This window comes from Monodelphis domestica, chromosome 5, assembly GCF_027887165.1.
Source record: "Monodelphis domestica isolate mMonDom1 chromosome 5, mMonDom1.pri, whole genome shotgun sequence".
Lineage (NCBI taxonomy): Eukaryota > Metazoa > Chordata > Mammalia > Didelphimorphia > Didelphidae > Monodelphis > Monodelphis domestica.
Window position 1 is genome coordinate 22355595 of NC_077231.1, and position 5994 is coordinate 22361588.

The 5994-nt window shown below is 36.5% G+C and overlaps 1 pseudogene; it reads left to right on the forward strand.

The window, feature by feature from the left end:
- Window positions 1-429: 429 nt before the first annotated feature.
- LOC100018768 (nucleophosmin-like) lies at window positions 430-1988 on the forward strand (annotated as a pseudogene).
- The last annotated feature ends 4006 nt before the right edge of the window (window positions 1989-5994 follow it).

Genomic DNA, 5994 nt, shown 5'->3' on the forward strand with positions numbered 1-5994 from the left:
ACTGAATGATATCTAAGGTCCACCAAGATTCTCCATACTAATGCACTGGGGTCAATAGAGATTAGATCAACTTTCACAAGCAGGTTAAAAAAATCTGTCTTCCTAGTATAGGATGGAGAGTGAACTTTAAATTTACTCCACCCTACTTAGACAGTTCTTTAGGGGAAGATAAAGTTGTAATCTCCTGATTGAACAATGAAGGTACTTAGTTCTCACCTTATAGTGAAGCTAGAACTATTAAGCTAAGTCAATTTTTAGATCTTAATAGAAAAAGGTGTTAAGTACCTATAAAAGGTTAAATTAATCACAAAAAAAGGTCAAGTAGCTTTCCTCTGTGTGATTCCGTCCTGAGTGGAGCCCCTCGGGAGCCAGTTCAGATCTCTCCATCCTTCTCATTGCTCTCCTCTCCTCCCTGCTCTGCTTTCCTTAATAGCGCCACTCAGAATGGAGGACTCCATGGAAATGGATATGAGCCCCCTCTGGCCCCAGAATTTCCTTTTTGGTTGTGAACTAAAGGCTGACAAAGATTATCATTTTAAGGTAGATAATGATGAAAATGAGCACCAGTTGTCATTGAGGACTGTGAGTCTAGGGGCTGGTGCAAAGGATGAATTGCATATTTGTTGAAGCAGAGTCACTGAACTATGAAGGAAATCCAATTAAAGTAACATTGGCATCTTTGAAAATGTCTGTTCAGCCTACTATTTCTCTAGGTGGCTTTGAGATTACACCACCAGTAGTTTTGTGGTTCAAATGTGGTTCAGGGCCTGTACATGTGAGTGGCCAGCACTTAGTAGCACTGGAGGAAGATGCAGAATCCAATGATGAAGTGGAAGATGATATGAAACTCCTAAACATGTCTGGCAAAAGATCTGCTCCTGGAGTTGGTAGCAAGGTTCCACAGAAAAAGGTAAAACTGTCTGAAAAAGATGAAGAAGATGATGAAGAAGACAGTGATGATGACTTTGAAGATGAGGAAAGTGAAGAAAAGACCCCTCCGGTGAAGAAATCTGTTTGTGATACTGCAGCAAAAAACACACAAAAATCAAACCAGAATGGAAAAGATTCAAAGCAGTCCACACCAAAAGCAAAGGGTCAAGATTCCTTCAAAAAGCAGGATAAGACTCCCAAGACTCCCAAAGGACCCACTTCTCTAGAGGATATTAAAGCAAAAATGCAGGCAAGCATTGAAAAGGGTGGTTCCCTCCCAAAAGTGGAAGGCAAATTCATCAACTATTATAAAGATTAAAATTTAGGGGAGATGGGGAGACTGAGGCATCTGAGGCAGGTAGAAATTAGTTTCTCTCTGCAAGGAGTATTATATTTTTTAGAGGTTTATTAAAGTTAAGGATTAAAAGAAAATACAGGATAAGAAAAAACACGTGTCTAGGCCAGAGGCCTAGACCTCACCTACATTATGGAAAGAGCCGTGTCTGCTCCAAAACGGAAGTCCAAAAAGAGCCAAGCCCCTTCAAAAGCCTTTGAATCAACTTAAATACCTTCTCGATCTCGGCCCAGGTGAGATTACAAGGCATTCTGGGGAAGTGGAGCAAAGGCTCATGGGGATTGTAGTCCTGTATTCGAGTCTATTTTTACACTATGTAAAGAATTGCTTCCCAATATCTGATCAGGAGGCTATTCAAGATCTCTGGTTGTGGAGGAAATCTCTTTAAGAAAATAAGTTTGAACAATTTGTTAAAATTTTCCATCTTATTTCTATAACAGTTGATATCTGGCTGTCCTTTTTATAATGCAGAGTGAGAACTTTCCCTACCGTGTCTGATAAATGTCATCCAGATTACTTTGCCAAGAATGTGTTGTCCAAAATGCCTGTTTAGTTTTCAAAGATGGAACTCCACCCTTTGCTTCATTTAAGTATGTATGGAATGTTATGATAGGGCATAGTAGTAGTGGTGGTCAGACAAATGGAAATGGTGGGGAGACAAAGTATACATGTGAAATAAATTCAGTATTTTAATTAAAAAAAAGGTCAAGTAACTAACAAAAGGTGAACTTAACAATGAAGTGTGCAGTAGCTCAAAAGATATAATCTAAACAGAGAAGGTGAGAACTAAAGACTGGACAGTCCTGGAGAAAAGCATATGCTGTGATTGGTAGATTTGAAATTTTAGAGGAGGAGACACAAGAGTGAAAGGTCTATAAAAGAGGATGAAAAGTTCAGATTGGGAGATTTGGACATTTGGACATACGGTTGAATTCATGTGAGGAACTCAGCCGGGAGGAGCTCCCTCAGACAGTTTCCTTGAGATAGTCTCATGGTGACTTGGGTAAGACTGAATTCCTTTCCCTTGGGCTCAGGGAGGCCACTTTGGCCAAGGCCTTTAACTCATGCTTGGCTCAGCCTGAGCCAGAGCAGTTTAAATTAACTCTTTCCTCTCCCTCTCTCTTTTCCTTAATTCCTTCTCTCTATATCAATTAAAATCACCATAATTTCCAGCTGACTTGGGCATTTTATTATTTGGGATTTTTCCTGGTGACCAATTACTTTAGATTTTAAGTCAAAATGCCAAAATTATCACAATAGGAGGTACATTTAAAGAGCATTTGTCTCTACAAGTCTAGGGATTTTAAAGGATTAGAAGCTGAAATATGTCAAAAATTGGCCAAAAAAGTAGATGTGACCTTGGAATGCATGAAAACTGGTATATCATCCAGTTAATAGTCTCTCCATTCTCTGACTTCATCATATTTCATCTGTGGTGTTGTGTTTGGTACTAGATACCATAGTTTAAGGAAAGCATTGATCATTTAAAATATATCCATAAAGGGACATTTGAGATTTTTCTGGACCTTGAGTCCATGTCCTAAGTGGGGTATTTGAAGAAAAAGAAATGGCTAGAGAAACGATTATCAGGAATAAAACAACTGGGTTTAACTGATGGAGGAACTGTTCATGTGAAAGAATGATTATCTTTGGTCTCAGAAAATATGAGAGGCAGGGGATAGAAGCTACAAAGATGCCAATTTGGCCTTGAAATGAGGAAGAACATACTAAAAATTGTACCTGTCCAAAAGTAAAACTGTCATCTATTCTCATTTTGAAATTTTGTGATTTTCTGTGATTCTGTAATCAATAGCTTATAGTTATTATAAAATTTTTAACCAAAATTCAAAGTGATTTTCTTTTGAGTTATATTCACTTACATTTAGTCATTACACATACTGTTTTTGTGTTTCTGCTTATTATACTTTATTATTTTTTATATTTACTTATTTATACTTATTTATTTATATTTATTATATTATACTATATTATTATACCCCTCGTTTCCTTTAAAGTTCAGCTAAAATAAAAACTCTTATATGAAGTTATCCCTCATTATCCCTGTTGCCAGTGAAACCTCAAAATTACCTTATACATTTTTTGCATGTGCTTATTCTTATAGATGTTACTTCGAAAAATAGAATATAAGCTCATTGATCACAGAAATTATTAAATTTTTGTTTTTATTACTCCTTGCCTATAACTCATTATCTGCATATGTAGTAGATATTTAAAACTTGCCTGTTTATTAGTTGATTTTTTGCATCCACAAAAGTGGCACTACAAATATTTTAAATACTTAATTCACTTTTAAACACCTTTATTAATCACTTACTTTTAAGTACCACTTTACAAGGTGCTGGGGATATGAGAAGAAAAATGAAAACTTCTTAGACTCAAAGAGCTTGTATTTCACTAAGGAGTTTAAATATCAGGCTTTATTTCCTTTTTAAATCCTTTTTATAGCCCAGAAATTTTGCTGGGTCATCTTACAGACCCTTTGCTCATATTAGTCTCCTCTTCATCGAGAAAATAGCTCTATTCAGCCATGGTATATCTTAAATATTCAAAGGTAGGATTTCAGAGATGACCTCAATTTTAAATTTTTCTAGAGCCACTAACCACTGTAAGGAGGCTTGTCAGTAACTTAAAAAATAAAAAGCCAGTATACGGGAATTAGCATATGACCTAAACTTTGAGCTACCCTTTTACTAAGTAGATATTCACATACAAATATGTATTTTTTCCCCAACCCTGTGTGCTCTGCTTACACTTTTCAGGCATTCTTATTCATTTAAAGTACTGAGCACTTCCTCACCAAAGTTTAATCAATTAAAAACAATGGAAAAAAAGAATGGAAGAAGAAGAATAGACTTTAATTCACTCTTCCCAATCCAGAAGTAATAGGAATAGTGGAACTTTCTTATGCTGAAAGAAGAGGTAAAGTGAACAGTATCAGAACTAGAGAAATGAAAAAAAAAGAATTATCATGTGCTCATCACTGTCCTGAGCACATGGGATAAAAATTCAAAAGCATCCTTGCCTTAACATGCTTACAATCCAGCAAGAGAGACAACTGGATTATAGAAAAATGGTGGCCATGAAGGGGTATTCTGATTTTGAAAGTTATAAGAATAGTGAATGGAGCCATAACAAATCTATTCCAGTAACAAATGGTACTATTGCCTTTAGTGAGAGTTTAAGAGATAGTGTGCCATGGTGAAGGCAACTTCGTGGGGATGATAGAGTGCAGAGACTAGAGGCAGGAAGACTCACACTCATGAATCCAAATCTGGACTTTGACCCTTACTCGCTGAATGACCTTAGGCAAGTCACTTAACTCTGCCTTAGTTTCCTCATCTGCAAAATGAGTTGGAGTAGGAAATGGCAAACCATTGCAAGATCTTTGCTCAAAAAACCCCAAATGGAGTCATAAAGAGTAACACATGACAGAATGACAAATGTCATAGTGAATTGAGAACAGGCATCAAAGCCCAAAAGTTCTGTCTCTCACACATATTGGCTAAGTTGCCTAGGTGTATTGGCAATTAATTGTCTCCAATTTGTACAAAATTATTTTCATATCATCTTCCACCATTAAGCTGTGTCTAGTTCTCATCTCTGGCTCCAAGAACCTATAGTGTGCATAGTGGGCTTTGCCCTAATAAAACTATTCAAGCACATAGGTTAAACAAATGTGAGGGAAGTCAACAGATCTTAAATGCATCAGTGAGTGAGTGGGATGTCTCTTCCAAGAAAAGGAAGACCATCCCTGGTCAAATGGGCAAAGGAGAACAATTTGTTACAACAGCCATGAAGATGACTGAAGCAGACATTGTGGAGTGCTTAGAGCTGGTCAGACATGGAATCTATAAAGATGATCCACTGCATACTGGGCCTTCAGTCATCCTGACTTTGTGTGTTGTTACTGGACTTACTTTGATGACTCTGGAAGAAAGAGTGAGGCTCATGACTTTGTACAACTCTGCTTCATTTACAATCCAGTTCATAAGAAAGTCAAGATATAACCTTGTGAAGTCATTGGTCCTCTTTGAAAATGAAGGATAAACTACTCTTCCATCCATCTAGCCCTAAGATTCTTGGCTTAATTTCCCACAGCCTTAAATGTGGGAGGTTTGAGGTGGGAGTCTTTTCAAAACTCAAGTAGTCATTACCTGGATCCTTGACCTTTCTGCTCTTATAATCTCATAGGCACTCCTCAATATGTTATTCTACTACCAAATTAAACATGAGAATAAATTTTTGCCTAAAATATTAATTTTCTCTTCTCCCCCAACCTATTCTTATCTGTATTTTTCCTCATATCTTTTCTTTTCCTTTATATCAATTAACTTTTCAATTCTCTTTTGACCTTTTCATTCTCACACACAAATGAATTTTGCTTTTAAAATAAATTTAATAAGTTTCCCCAACCAATACACATACCCTTGTCAAGGCCTCTCCCTTATAGAAAGACACAGTTCATATTTTGGAAAAAAGGTAAACTTTTTTCTCTGGTTAATCAATTTGAATATAGAGTACCTGGTACACCTATGGGTTCTTATTCTGGAATATATTTCTATTGATCCATTGGTTTCTTGTAACGCTGCTATAATTCTCTAAGATTCTTATTGTTTCTCCTTGGAATTTGAAGGGTTTCTTTCTTGCTTCCAGTGAGATTTGTCCTTAGGAATGTATTTGTGAAATTT